The following is a 16,048-nucleotide window of genomic DNA, read 5'->3' as shown; positions in this document are numbered from 1 at the left end:
AAGAAGGTTTGACCTAGTTCTAATGCCGTATAACCATATTCTACCGTATCTTTTAAGAGGATCACTTGTACAACTAAGGGAGTTAGGATCCCCACCAGCGGTTCTTCCTCCCGGATATGATGCAAATTCCCGTTGCGAATTCCATTATGGAGCTTCTGGATATTCCATAGAGAATTGTAAAGCTTTGAAGTACAAAGTCCAAGATCTAATTGATTCAAAGGAAATTACATTTGCGCCCAACGACTTGAATGTAAACAAAAATCATATGCCTCCGCACAATAAAGCAAATGTGAATATGGTAGAATTGGACGATGGAAGGAAAGTGATAACCTCTGTCAGTGAATTGAAGACTTCGCTTATTGACATCAAGAACATACTAATAAGAAGTGATGCATTCCCAATTCGTACCAAGAATTGCGAACATTGTTTAAAGGACCCACAAAAGTGTGAAATATTGAAGGCATCCATTCAGACCCTGATGAATCAAATAATATTGTTAATAGATCGCCCCTCTATAATCAAAGATGTGTCCACTCTCGAAATACCATACGATGAAGTCCCCCCTATATAAATACCGTATAACCTATCTTAGTTAACTCTCTCATAAATCCTATTGCTCCAATGGTAATAACAGTTCCAACACTGTTCCCCTACAATGACACCAAGGCAATCCCATGGGTGTATGACACCTAAGTTTACATTCATGGATAGAAAATGCAAGAAGAGCTAATGAATTCCAATGACCCAATAGTCAGCATAGCCGGGACTGGCGGGGTCATTAGAAGTGGTAGGATCTTTGAACCAGCGCCTCCTCCAAATGGTACTAGTGGTCCTCCGACCCTAGACAAGGGAAAGAAAATTGATGGTACTCAGAAAAGGAAAGACTCTTTACCTACCAGTGAGGTAGATGCGTTTTTGCGTATTATCAAGAGGAGCAATTATCGAATGGTTGAACAACTCAACCAAACACCATAAAAAATCTCAATATTTTCTTTGCTGATGTACTCACAAGCGCATATGGATGCCTTGGTGAAGTTTCTGAAAATGGCCCATGTACTACAAGAAATATCAGTATGCCAATTCGAGGGGATAGTTAACAACATCGTTACAACTCTAAGCTTGGGGTTCAGTGACGAGGACCTCCCCGCCGAGGGAAGAAATCACAACAAAGCTCTCCACATCTCTATTGAGTGCATGGACACAATTCTATCAAGAGTCTTGGTGGACACTGGATCTTCTCTCAATGTGATGCCTAAAGGCTCCCGTGCTGAAATTCTGGTATCAGATATGAGATGTCGAAGGTAATGTCACGACACTAATATCTGAACAATATAAACAGGATAAAAGATAAAGAACAGTAATACAAGTGACATAAGCAATTGTTAACCCAGTTCGGTGCAAACTCACCTACGTATAGGGGCTACCAAGCCAGGAAGGAAATCCACTAAACATAATTAGTTCAAAGACTCTCAGTAAACAACTTCAAGTTACAGTCTTTTCACCTAATCTCTACCCGTGTGACTTCTATCTAAGAACTCTTAGATATGAGATCCTACTCACTCCCCCTCAATCACAGAAGTGATGTAAAAACAAATATTACAATGAAAGAAGACACTCTTCAAGAACACATACTTGATCTTGCTTAAAAGCTTCAACCAAGTAAACACACACTCATGCTTCAAAGCTTAGAGTGGACAAATTACAACTCAAAAGTCAGTCCAATTCAATCATCTATGGATGAATGAATGGCTCACAATACACACGACCACACAAGACTAAAACCCTTATTCTCTCTCAATATTTCGTTTGTTATTTCCTGTGTGTTAAAACCAGGTTTTCCATGCCCTTTTTATAGAAGTGTTTGGCTGGGCTTGGACATCATAAAACCCTAAAACTATTTTCCATTCATATCTTCTCATGACAGTTGATTATATCTTGTTGGAAAATAAGTCAATCTGGTTTTAATTACTGATTGAATGGCGCGTTCAATCATCACATCAATCACACAGAGATTAGCATAAAAAGCGCAATCACACAATGCATAACATTCAGACTGAATGTTCTGTATACAAATGTCTTGACATCGGGTCTGACATCTCAGCAAAATCCTGCACATTCACATTTTAAACACCCTGCAGGAACTTGTTATCTTATATCAAGACAACACCCGTGACAACTTGTGAACACTAGGTTTTACCAAAATTGATGCCAACACATAGAACCAACAAACTCCCCATTTGGCAAATTTTGGCTAAAACATACATCAGACCATTTGTTCACAAGAGAATAATCACATCATCAGTTTAGCAGCAGAAGTAATAAAACATACATTACTAGCTAAAATAGCAACTAGTAAACACATATTAAACACACATGCGCTTGTGCTCCTCCTCCCCCTCAGTCTGCTCAACACAGACATCACCTTCAACATCACATGTGACATACACCTCCCCATATGACATCACCTTCAACATCACTTGTACTATACAGATTATCTCCAATATACATCCTCTTCAACATCATATGTCATTTGTTTATAGCATAGATACTTTAGCTACAACTACTTTAGCAACTTCTCCCCCTTTTTAGCCAAAAGAGACCAAAGAGACAAAATAAATGTCTATTAGTCAAACAGAATGTCACATAGAATGTCAAAGCATATTGTTAGGTGTTACAGATCCATAAACATACACAAGTTTACAAGCTGAGATAAAAATCCAGAAAAACCAAAAAGAACCCAGAAAAAGTACATCAAGGCATCAAAACATGAATTCCAAAAGAGCCACTAAATCCATCACAGCACACCATCAGAAAAGTGGGGGACAACTTCAACAAAACTAGTCAGAGGAGCTTTCATCTTCATCAGCTTCAGAACCAGATCTGCCACTTGTTTCATCTTTAGATTCAGACCTCTCACTAGAGGTATGGGCTTCTGTTTCCTTGGCCTGTCCAACATTATCTCTATCAGCTTGCTCCAAGATTTCAATCAGAGCCTCCAAAGCTTCCTTCCTGGCTTTTGCTACCTTTATCCCCGTATCCAATTCCTTACAAGTTTCTTTCAGCTCAACAATAAGGCCACCTTTTGAGGTTGGCTTCTTCACAGTAGATGTCATGACAATGTCCTCGACATGACTGCCTTCAAACAATTTGTAATGAACTGATAGAAGAGGTTTTCTTCTACTAGGAAGATCATTTGTGCTCAGAATTCCAGGTTGCTGGCTCAGGATAATCCCACAAATCATTGAGGGAAAAGCTATGGGCAACTTCACTGCATTTGTAGAAGCATGTTTGATAATTTGTTCAAACATGAATCTACCATAATCAAATTTCAGCTTGGTTCCAACAGCAAAGATGAACCTTCCAAGGGCATTTGAGATTGTAGAGATGTGATTGGTTGGTACCCAATTTGCTGACCCTATCTTGTGCAAAATAGCATATTTCACAGTTAGCTTTCCAGCAGGGAGATGCTTCTTGCTAGGCCACTCCTTGACCTGTCTGGCAGTTATTTCCCTACAGACCTCATTGTCTGTGGCTTCCAGTTCACATGCACCTTTTGTTCCTCTTCCTAGAAACTTATTAATCACAGTTGGAGAAAAAGTGATACACTTCCCTCTTACAAACACTTTACAAAACTCCTTGCTGTTTTTATCAACAATGTCTTCAGGGATGTTGACCATAAATTCTTTCACCAATCCTTCATAACACTGAGATAACCCAGCAACAGTTTTCATTAATCCAGCAGTTTTAATCAGGTCCATGACCTCTTTGACCTCCACATCATCCTTGCCCAGTTCTCTCTCCACAACCACCCTTCTTTGAATTACAAACTTCCATTTTGCTGCTCCATCTTCAAGATGGAAAGAGATGTTGTCCAGGTGTACAACAACAATTTTTATAGGGGATTTCCTAACAGTTGTCCTCTTGACAGGGGAGATGTCAGGGACATCTTCTTCAACATCTTCATCTGAGTCAGAACTCTCTCTCACTTTCCTCTTCTTCACCTCAACCTTGCTCCAAGACTTTGAGGGCCCTACACCAGTAGCCTTCTTCGCAGTTTTGGCTGACATCATTTCAGCCACAGACCTACCCTTTCTAGTCTTCATCCTCTTAGCCATACTAGGCTTCAAGTGATGAAGCAAGCTGTCATCTTGATCATCTGAACTATCAACTTCTAGGTCAATCACCTTCTTTGTAGAATCATGCTTCTTAGACTGTGAAGCATTGGCAGTAGGTGATGCCACAGATTTCTTACTAGACAAGGTTTGCCCTAAAGAGCATAATCCTTCAGCAGCTATATCTTTTTCAGACCTAGAGGAATCCTCCTCCTTCTCATTGTGAGGTCCAACATCAGGAGAGGGGTCCCTTCTTGATAGAGGAGTAGAAACTCCCTTTACCGAGTGTCCTTCATTGAGGATTCTCGTGACAAGGTTCCTTATAACACGATCAGTGTGATGCATGTCGTCCTTAGAACTAGGAGTATGAGTAGAGTTGGAGGGGATATTAGAATGGTTACCTTGAGTAGGGCATGCAGAGGCAGATGAGCCAGGAGCTTCGCCTGGGATGACAGACAGGGGAATCACGTCCAAAATATCTTCATCAAGAAAGTCCATAGAGGGTGTTCTATCCTTGTGAGTAGGTTTGATAGTTTTAGAACCAGATGGTGTTGGATGTTGTGACATCTTGTTGTTCTTGTGGAAAGGTTTATGTTGCCCTAGCAGAGAAGGTTGATGAAGTCGAAGGAAGGTGGAAATGTTTGAGTAGAGGTTGCGTGTGAAAAGGCAATAGATGGAAGTTACACTACTAGGTGATGATTTACCATAAATGGGGCACTTTATTTTAAGTGGGCAGACAATATTTTTATTACCTTTTCCACTCCAAATTAATTGCTACAAATTCTCATAGATACAAATCCCTAATTTCCCTCTTAGACATTCAAATTTATTAGCATCCAAATCCTTTGTAAATATATCAGCTAACTGCATTTCAGTAGCAACATGCTCCAGGGCTATGATTTTATCTTCCACTAGTTCTCTAATAAAATGATGACGGATATCAATATGTTTTGTCCTGATGTGCTGAATGGGATTCTTAGAAATATTTATAGCACTCAGGTTGTCACAGTATAATGTCATGACATCTTGCGTGACATTGTATTCAGTCAGTATCTGTTTCATCCAAACCAGTTGAGAACAACTACTTCCAGCTGCTATGTATTCAGCTTCAGCAGTGGACAGAGACACACAATTTTGTTTCTTACTGAACCATGATATTAAGTTGTTCCCCAAGAAGAAGCATCCTCCTGATGTGCTTTTCCTATCATCACCACTTCCAGCCCAATCAGCATCATAGTATCCAGTCAGCATAGATCCAGATCCATGACTGTACAACATCCCATAGTCACTGATGCCATTGACATATTTTAGTATCCTTTTCACTTGGTTTATGTGACTGACTTTTGGTTTAGCTTGATATCTAGCACAAACACCTACAGCAAAAGCAATGTCAGGTCTGCTTGCTGTGAGATATAGTAGACTCCCTATCATGCTTCTGTAGAGACTTTGATCTACACTAACACCATTTTCATCTTTGGAGACTTTCAGATGAGTAGGAGCAGGTGTCCTTTTATGACTTGCATTCTCCATGCCAAACTTCTTAACAATGTTTTTGGCATATTTGCTTTGAGATATAAAGATAGAATCTTCCATCTGCTTGACTTGTAGCCCAAGAAAATATGCCAGCTCTCCAACAAGGCTCATTTCAAATTCAGACTGCATTTGTTTAACAAAATGTTCGACCATCTTATCTGACATCCCGCCAAACATAATATCATCAACATATATTTGAGCCACCATGAGTTTTCCTCCTTCATTCTTAACAAATAAGGTCTTATCAATGCCTCCCTTCCTGTATCCATTGTCAATGAGAAACACTGTGAGTCTATCATACCAAGCCTTAGGAGCTTGTTTCAAACCATAGAGGGCTTTCCTCAACTTATACACATGCTTTGGAAGATTTGGATCTGTAAACCCTTTAGGTTGTTCAACATACACTTCCTCATTTAAGTAACCATTCAAGAAGGCACTTTTTACATCCATTTGGAACAGTTTAAACTTCAGAATACATGCCACTCCAAGCAATAGTCTAATGGACTCAAGGCGAGCTAAAGGGGCAAATGTTTCATCAAAGTCAACTCCTTCAACTTGAGTGTATCCTTGTGCTACTAATCTTGCTTTATTTTTAGTAACCACCCCTGGTTCATCAGATTTATTCTTGTAAACCCACTTTGTTCCAATAACATTTATTCCTTCAGGTCTTGGAACCAGTTCCCATACTTCATTTCTCTTGAATTGGCCTAACTCTTCCTGCATGGCATTGATCCAGAATTCATCAGTCAAGGCTTCCTTGACATTCCTAGGCTCAATCTTGGACACAAAACAGCCATGTAAGATCACTTCCCTTGATCTAGTTATGACCCCTTTATTTGGGTCTCCTATAATGAGATCTTTAGGATGATCCTTCTGAATTCTGATAGAGGGTCCCTTATTAATTTTGTCAGCTTCAGGTTCAGCTTGAGTGAGTTCACTCTCATTACTTTTGTCTGGGAAATCAGTTGGGGCATCATTTAGAGATGTCTCAACATCGTCTGTGACATCAGTCTGTTGATCATCAACCACAACATTGATAGATTCCATCATTACTTTTGTTATGGAATTAAAGACTCTAAATGATCTGCTGTTTGTTGAGTAGCCCAGAAATATTCCTTCATCACTCTTGGGATCCATCTTCCTTCTTTGTTCACGATCAGTCAAGATATGCCATTTACTACCAAACACATGGAAGTATTTGACAGTAGGTCTTCTTTCTTTCCAGACTTCATATAAAGTAGTAGGAGTCCCTTTCTTCAAGGTTACTCTGTTGTGAACATAGTAGGCCGTGTTCATAGCTTCAGCCCAGAAGTGGTAGGGCAATTTCTTAGCATGAATCATAGCTCTGGCAGATTCTTGGAGAGTTCTATTTTTCCTTTCTACCACACCATTTTGCTGAGGGGTAATGGGAGATGAGAACTCATGACTAATTCCTTCAGATGCACAGAATCCAGCAAATTTGCTGTTCTCAAATTCTTTCCCATGATCACTTTTGATTCTGATAACCTGACTTTCTTTTTCTCTTTGAAGTCTTAGGCAAAGATCTTTGAATACCTCAAATACATCAGATTTTTCCTTTATAAAATTGACCCAGGTGTATCTGGAGAAGTCATCCACCACCACATAAGCATACTTTTTCCCACCAAGACTTTCCACCTGCATAGGTCCCATCAAGTCCATGTGGAGAAGTTCCAGCACTCTGGAAGTGGTGTCATGTCTGAGCTTCTGATGTGACATCTTGGTCTGTTTTCCAATCTGACACTCCCCACAGACTCTTCCTTCATCAACCTTTAAGTTTGGGATTCCTCTGACAACTTCAACAGATATAATCCTCTTCATTCCTTTAAGATGCAGATGACCCAATTTTTGATGCCATAGCTTCACTTCTTCTTCTTTGGCTAGAGTACACATTGATGAATAACCAATTTCTTGAGAACTCCACATATAGCAGCTGTCCTTAGACCTGGCTCCTTTCATGATCACTTCATTTTCTTTATTAGTAATCAGACATTCAGTTTTTGTGAAGTTTACAGTTAGACCTTGGTCACATAGTTGACTGATGCTGATTAGGTTTGCAGTCAGTCCTTTAACAAGTAGGACATTGTCAAGGCTAGGGACTCCAGGGCAGTTTAGATTTCCAATCCCCTTGATTTCACCCTTTGCTCCATCACCAAAGGTTACATAGCTGGTGGCATGAGGATGAAGGTCAATTAACAGGTTTTTACTTCCGGTCATATGTCTGGAGCATCCACTGTCAAAATACCAGTCTTCTTTGGTTGAAACTCTGAAGGAAGTGTGAGCTATCAAGTTAGTAACACCAGTCCTAGGAACACATTGTTTTCTGTTGACAGGGATGTGATGTTTGGGTCTAGGTTGATGATGGGAAGGACTAAGATAGCCATACAACTTATAGCAGAATGGTTTTATGTGGCCAAATTTTCCACAGTAATGACATCTCCATCTTTGGTGTTTTCCTTTATGTTGTCTTCCTTTATGATATTGTGACACATGATGTGACATCTTTGGTTTGCTACCAGTGTGACTACACTAAGGTTTGGGTTCATTGAACCCAAGGCCAGACTTGTCTCCTGCCATTTTTCCAGTCTGTAGAATTTTGTCTAAGGTGTCAGATCCATTGTTTAGCATTCTGACATACTTTGTCATCTCATCCAGTTTGGAGTTCAAGAACACTGCTTCAGTCTTCAACTTAGAGATGGTTTCCAAGTGTCCTGTCTTCTCATTCTCCAGTTGTGTTATCAATTTCTTCTGACTTTCCACTTGTTGACACACTTCTTCACTTCTGTGACACAACTTTCTGTAGGTAGTGGCTAGCTCATCAAAGGTTACTTCATCATCACTTGAGTCTTCATCAGAACCCCATCTTCCAGTCAAGGCAGTCACAAGATTTGCAGACTCTCCTTCTGTTTCACTTTCATCAGACCAAGTAGCAGCAAGACTCTTCTTCTGTTTCTTGAGGTAGGTCCCACATTCAGCTCTAATGTGTCCATACCCATCACATTCATGACACTGAACTCCTTTTCCTTCTTTGGACTTTTCATCAGATCTTGTTCTTCTTCCAGCATTATTGGACCTACTGATGTCAGATGAGATGTTCTTGACATTAAACTTAGACCTTACATCCATCTTTTTCAGAAGTTTGTTGAACTGTCTCCCCAGTAATGCTACATCATTTGCCAGATCTTCATCAGTATCTTGACCACTTTCTTCCTCTTTCTCTTCAGTGTTTGACATGAAGGCTATGCTTTTGACTTTCTTTTCAGATCCATCACACATTCCCAACTCAAATGTTTGAAGGGATCCAATTAGCTCATCCACTCTCATATTGCAAATGTCTTGAGATTATTCTATGGCTATCACTTTCATGGCAAATCTCTTAGGAAGTGACCTGAGTATTTTCCTCACTAGTTTTTCATCTGACATCTTCTCACCCAGGGCTCCTGAGGCATTAGCAATTTCAAGGATATTCATATGAAAGTCATGAATATTTTCATCTTCTTTCATCCTCAAATTTTCAAACTTGGTAGTGAGCAGCTGCAATCTAGACATCTTCACTCTAGAGGTGCCTATATGAGTGGTTTTGAGAATATTCCAAGCATCTTTAGCCACCTCACAGTTGTTCACCAGTCTGAAGATGTTCTTATCAACCCCATTGAATATAGAATTCAATGCTTTAGAATTTCCAAGGGCTAGTTCATCCTCATCCTTGGTCCATTGTTCCTCATCCTTCTTATCAGTTGTAACTTCTCCTTCCTTAGTAATAACTGGATGTTCCCAGCCTGTTAGAACAACCTTCCAAGCCTTATTATCCAAAGATTTTAGGAAGGCTACCATTCGAGGTTTCCAGTAGTCATAGTTAGATCCATCCAAAATTGGTGGTCTATGAACAGATCCTCCGTCTCTATCCATAGTACCAGAAAGTAACATCCTTAGATCTCACCCAGAACCAGAGCAGGATGCCTGCTCTGATACCAATTGAAATTCTGGTATCAGATATGAGATGTCGAAGGTAATGTCACGACACTAATATCTGAACAATATAAACAGGATAAAAGATAAAGAACAGTAATACAAGTGACACAAGCAATTGTTAACCCAGTTTGGTGCAAACTCACCTACGTCCCGGGGATACCAAGCCAGGAAGGAAATCCACTAAACATAATTAGTTCAAAGACTCTCAGTAAACAACTTCAAGTTACAGTCTTTTCACCTAATCTCTACCCGTGTGACTTCTATCTAAGAACTCTTAGATATGAGATCCTACTCACTCCCCCTCAATCACAGCAGTGATGTAAAAACAAATATTACAATGAAAGAAAACACTCTTCAAGAACACATACTTGATCTTGCTTAAAAGCTTCAACCAAGTAAACACACACTCATGCTTCAAAGCTTAGAGTGGACAAATTACAACTCAAAAGTCAGTCCAATTCAATCATCTATGGATGAATGAATGGCTCACAATACACACGACCACACAAGACTAAAACCCTTATTCTCTCTCAATAGTTCGTTATTTCCTGTGTGTTAAAACCAGGTTTTCCATGCCCTTTTTATAGAAGTGTTTGGCTGGGCTTGGACATCATAAAACCCTAAAACTATTTTTCATTCATATCTTCTCATGACAGCTGATTATATCTTGTTGGAAAATAAGTCAATCTGGTTTTAATTACTGATTGAATGGCGCGTTCAATCATCACATCAATCACACAGAGATTAGCATAAAAAGCGCAATCACACAATGCATAACATTCAGACTGAATGTTCTGTATACAAATGTCTTGACATCGGGTCTGACATCTCAGCAAAATCCTGCACATTCACATTTTAAACACCCTGCAGGAACCTGTTATCTTATGTCAAGGCAACACCTGTGACAACTTGTGAACACTCTACGTTTTACCAAAATTGATGCCAACACATAGAACCAACACGTGCTAAATTAGCCATTGAAGGGCTCGTGATGAATCTGAGTGAGCTTGTAATGAGAGCATTTGATGGATCGAGGAAGACCGTGATTAGTGAAGTAGATCTTCCTATGAAGATTGGACCCAATACCTTCTTCATCACTTTGTTTGTAATGGACATCCATCCAGCTTATAGTTTCCTACTTGGGAGACCGTAGATTCAGTCAGCCGGAGCCGTCACTTCAACGCTCCATCAAAGGTTGAAATTTTTTGTTGGCGATAAACTGGTGGCCGTGGAAGGTGAAGAGGATATTGTGGTGAGTTATTTCACGTTATTCCGATACGTCGAAGGAGAGGGAGAAATGAAGGAAATCCCATTTCAGTCGTTTGAAGTTATCAACGTCGAAATGGTTTACCCGGTAAGGGATGAATCAAAAAATGTTGAATTTCTAATGGCTTCCCTAAAAGATGCCTTGACTATCATAAGGAATGGACACTCAAAAGGATGGGTAAGAATGCTTGAGATGCTTAACAATAAGGACCATTTGGATTTGGGATACAATTCCCAAAACTTGAAGAAGCCTATGCCAATAGCTAAAAAGGGACAATTGCTCCCATTATCAGAATACTTCTCAAGTGTCGGGCACCTTGTCGACGACCATGTTTGTGCCTTGGAAGTAGATGTTGAAGAGGAGTAAATACTAATATTCATGAAGACTAAAGGAGGGGGTACCACCAAATGGACCATGTTGGAAGTACATGAAGTGACCATGATCAAGATGTAATTTCCCTTGTTGTTTTCCTTTTTTTAATCAAAAGAACCCATGTCAAGCCCAAGGCATGGGGTAATCATTTGTAGGGCCTCATTTGAAATTCCCCCTTTTATCATAAATGAAAAATTCACGCTTCACATTCAATTTTGTGATCCCTATCTTTCATCTATTATTTTCACTTTTAAAAAAAATGGCAATATTCTTTTTCTTAAATTTTTTTCTTTTTCGAATATTTTTCCTTCTTTCATATCAATAAAAGCATGAACCCTAAATCGTGCAGATCACCCTCGAAAACTACCAATGACAATTCTTTTATAGTCTCATATGACTTTCATAACCCGATTAATCACGCCGATAGGGTTTATGATGAAGATTATAAGCTCCCCGAAGAATTTGTCAAGACTGCTCAAGCAAGAGTCAAAGGTCATCCAACCGCATGAAGAATTATTTGGGTGGTCAACCTTGGAACAAACGAAGAAGCTAAGGAAGTCAGAGTAGGCTCGGCCTTACTAGAAGAAGTCAAGGCAAAATTGATCAAGCTCTTGAAGGGTTACATGGATGTGTTTGCATGGTCGTACCAAGACATGCCCGACCTCGATACTGATATCGTGGTCCATCACCTACCTCTTAGAGAAGAGTGCCCTCCCGTGAAGTAAAAGATACGAAGGAATCATCCTGACATGGATATGAAGATCAAGGTTGGAGTGTAAAACAATTAAACACATGCTTTCTAGCGGTCTCCAACTACCCCAAATGGATTGCCAATATTGCGTCCGTGCCCAAGAAGGATAACAAAGTAAGGATGTGTGTAGATTATAGAGATCTAAATAGATAAATTCCCAAAGACGACTTCCCACTACCCCACATTGATGTGCTAGTGGACAACACCGCCAAGTTCTCTGTTTTCTCCTTTATGGATGGTTTCTCCAGTTACAACCAGATCCGAATGGATCAAGAAGATATGGAGAAAACCACTTTTATAACCCCATGGGGAACCTTCTGCTACAAGGTCACGCCTTTAGGATTAAAGAACGTTGGCGTGACGTACCAACGAGCCATGGTCACACTCTTTCATGATATGATTCATAGAGAGATCGAGGTCTACATGGACGATATGATAGCCAAATATCAAACCGAAGAGGAGTATATTGTTAATATGGAAAAGCTATTCGAGAGGCTAACGAAGTTCAAATTGAGGCTTAATCCCAACAAGTGCACGTTTGGGGTAAAATCTGGAAAATTGCTAGGTTTTATCGTCAGCCAACATGGAATTGAGGTGGATCTTGAGAAAGTGAAGGCCATACAAGCTATGCCTGCACCCAAAACTGAGAAGGAAGTCTAAGGATTCCTAGGGAGGTTTAAATACATAGCTAGATTGATATCTCACCTAACGGTCACTTGTGATCCGATCTTCAAGCTACTTCGAAAGGATCAAGCTATCATTTGGAACGATGATTGCCAAAACGCTTTTGAGAAGATAAAGGAGTACCTGCAAGAACCTCATGTCCTGATGCCTCCTGTACCTGGCAGACCATTAATAATGTACCTTACCATTCTTGAAGGATCCAAGGAATGCGTCCTCGACCAACATGACGAGACTGTTAGGAAGGAACACACAATATACTACTTAAGCAAGAAGTTCACTAATTGCGATGGTAGGTATTCGATGCTTGAAAAGACTTGTTGTGCACTAGCTTGGGCTGCCAAACGCTTAAGACAATACATGCTCACTCATATAACGTTGTTAATATCCAAGATGGACCATGTCAAATACATCTTCGAGAAGCCTACTCTAACCGGTAGAGTAGCCAACTGAAGAATGGCTTTGATCGAGTACGATATTTAACATGTCACTCAAAAGGATATCAAATGGAGTGTATTGTCTGACTATCTTGTGCATCAACCCTTGGAAGACTACCAATCTATGCGCTTCAAATTTCCCGACGAGGACATCATGCTAATCAGCGACTGCAACATCCCTGGCCCCGAGGAAGGACCAGAACCTGGATCCCTATGGACCTTGGTATTTGATGGGTCTTCTAACGTTCATGGAAATGACATTGAGGCAATCATCACCTCCCCAACTGGTTTCCACCTCCAATTCACCACAAGGTTGTGTTTCGAATGTACAAATAATATGGCGGAGTACGAGGCCTATATCTCCGGTATTGAAGATGTAATTGATATTAGGATCAAAATCCTTGAAGTCTACGGAGGTTCATCCTTGGTTATTAGCCAAGTTAAAGGAGATTGGGACACTAGAGATCACAACCTTATCCCTTACAAGGAGCATGTCCTGAAACTGATCCCATACTTGGATGAAATTAGATTCAACCATATTCCCTGAGAAGAGAGTCAATTGGCCGACACCTTGGCAACTTTGTCATCCATGTTTATGGACAAATCGAAGAATGAAACACCATACTTTCACCTCGACTACTTGGATGAGCCTACTTACCGTTTGGCAGTAGAAGATGAAGCTGATAGTTATCCTTGGTTCTATAACATCATGAGATTCTTATAGAGCCAAGAATACCCTAAGGACGCATCCATCACTAACAATAAGTATCTTCGGAAATTGTCATCCAAGTTCTTCTTAAGTGGAGGAGTACTGTACAAGCGAAATTATGAGGTCTTGCTAAGATGTGTGAACAAACAAGAAGAAAACTAGATTATAATGGAAATCCATGAAGGATATTTTGGGATGCATGCTAGTGGACACACCACAGTAAATAAAATCTTGAGAGAGGTTGACTGTTACCGTCACGTCTAAACATGCCACAAATGCCAGATCTACATCGGCAAGATCCATGTACCGCCAATGCCACTCAATATCCTAACATCACCTTGGCCTTTTTCCATGTGGGGCATTGATGTGATCGGATGCATAGAGCCAACTGCCTCGAATGGACACCACTTCATCCTTGTAGCCATTGATTATTTCACAAAATGGGTGGAAGCAGTCTCCTACGCCAACGTCACAAGACAAGTAGTGGCTCGATTCATAAGAAAGGAAATCATTTGCCATTATGGGGTCCCCAACAAGATCATTACTGACAATGAATCTAACCTCAATAACAAAATGATGAAAGAACTGTGTCGAAGATTCAAAATCGAACACCATAACTCATCACCTTATAGGCCCAAGATGAATGGCTTTGTTGAGGAAGCTAACAAGAACATTAAGAAGATCATACATAAAATGGTAGAGACCTATAAAGATTAGCACGAAATTCTCCCGTTTACATTACATGGCTATTGTACCTCAATACGAACCTCCACTAGAACAACTTCCTTCTCTCTCATGTATGGTATGGATGCAGTTCTACCTGTTGAAGTAGAGATTCATTCTCTAAGGATTTTGACCGATGTCAAGCTTGATGAAGCCGAGTGGGTACAAGCCCGGTTTGACCAACTGAACCTCATTGACGACAAGCGCTTGTCAGCTATCTGCCACGATCAACTTTACCAAAAGCGCATTAAAATAGCTCATAACAAGAAAGTATTCCCCCTTAGCCTCAAGGTCGGAGACCTTGTATTGAAAAAGATTCTACCCATTCACACCGATCCCAGGGGAAAATGGATGCCAAATTACGAAGGCTCATATGTTGTAAGAAAAGTCTTCTCTGGAGGAGCCTTAATCCTTGCAACTATGGATGGTGAAGATCTTCCATCCCCCGTGAATGCGGATGCAGTAAAAAAATGCTATGCTTGAAAAAAACAAATCCTGATGAGTTTAAAACCTGAAAGGGCGATTTATGCAAAAATGGGTATCTCGGTAGACTGGAAACCCGAAAGGCCTATTTAGGACAAAATTAGGGATTCATAAAAAGCGAGAGAATGCATCCCACAAAGAAACTCCTTAGTAGTCAATCTAGTGGCTTCCCCAAGAAGTCAATCCAGTCACTCTCCTTCTGAAAGCAAGATTAAAGGACGACCAAAGACATAAAATACTATAGCAGAGTTGGAATTTAGTGAAAATCCGAGATATTTCATTGCCATTATAGTTTTTCAATTTCTTTTTGCAATCACCTCTTTTAGGAATTGCTTCCTTTGTACAAAATCACCCATTTTTGGGGCCATTTATCAATAAAGTTAGATCCCTCATATGTGCTCAACATTTTACTTTTTCTGCTTTATTTGCGAAATGTGACCTTTTTTATAAAAAAAAATATGATATCACATCAAAAATTTCTTAATAAAAACGACTTTTAAAAAAAACACTTTAAGGGAAAAAAACATCGGATTACTTCTCTTTCAAAAGTATCTGAAGGTAACCCAAAACACGTTTGGTATCCACATCCCGAAAACACCACGTTTGGTTTCCTCGACATGAATCCTCAGCTATTACACCTAGTGCTTGCTTGGACATCAAACATTCTAGTTTTCCGGTATCAGGAAGTCAACACACTCCCTTGAGCTTTTAAGCCCAATCACCATTGACACTCCTCAGATATTCCCCTGCAAAGCCCAATCATACTTGGCACAACTTACCAACCCTGTGTTCCCCTGCGAAAGGCCAAGCATGCATCAATATCTTACATTCATAACATCGCATCATAAGTATCTTCTAGAAACTTTTACTCAATTAATTCATCGAAATATGGAATTTCCCAACCGTTGTTAGGGATTTTCCCTAATAGAGTCAACATTCAATCTCAAAATATTTCCTCAAGCAGAGTCATGTATTCCATTCGTTGCTAGG

The sequence above is a fragment of the Lathyrus oleraceus genome, chromosome 7 (assembly GCF_024323335.1).
Source record: "Lathyrus oleraceus cultivar Zhongwan6 chromosome 7, CAAS_Psat_ZW6_1.0, whole genome shotgun sequence".
In the NCBI taxonomy this organism is placed as follows: Eukaryota; Viridiplantae; Streptophyta; class Magnoliopsida; order Fabales; family Fabaceae; genus Lathyrus; species Lathyrus oleraceus.
This window is presented reverse-complemented; position numbering follows the sequence as displayed.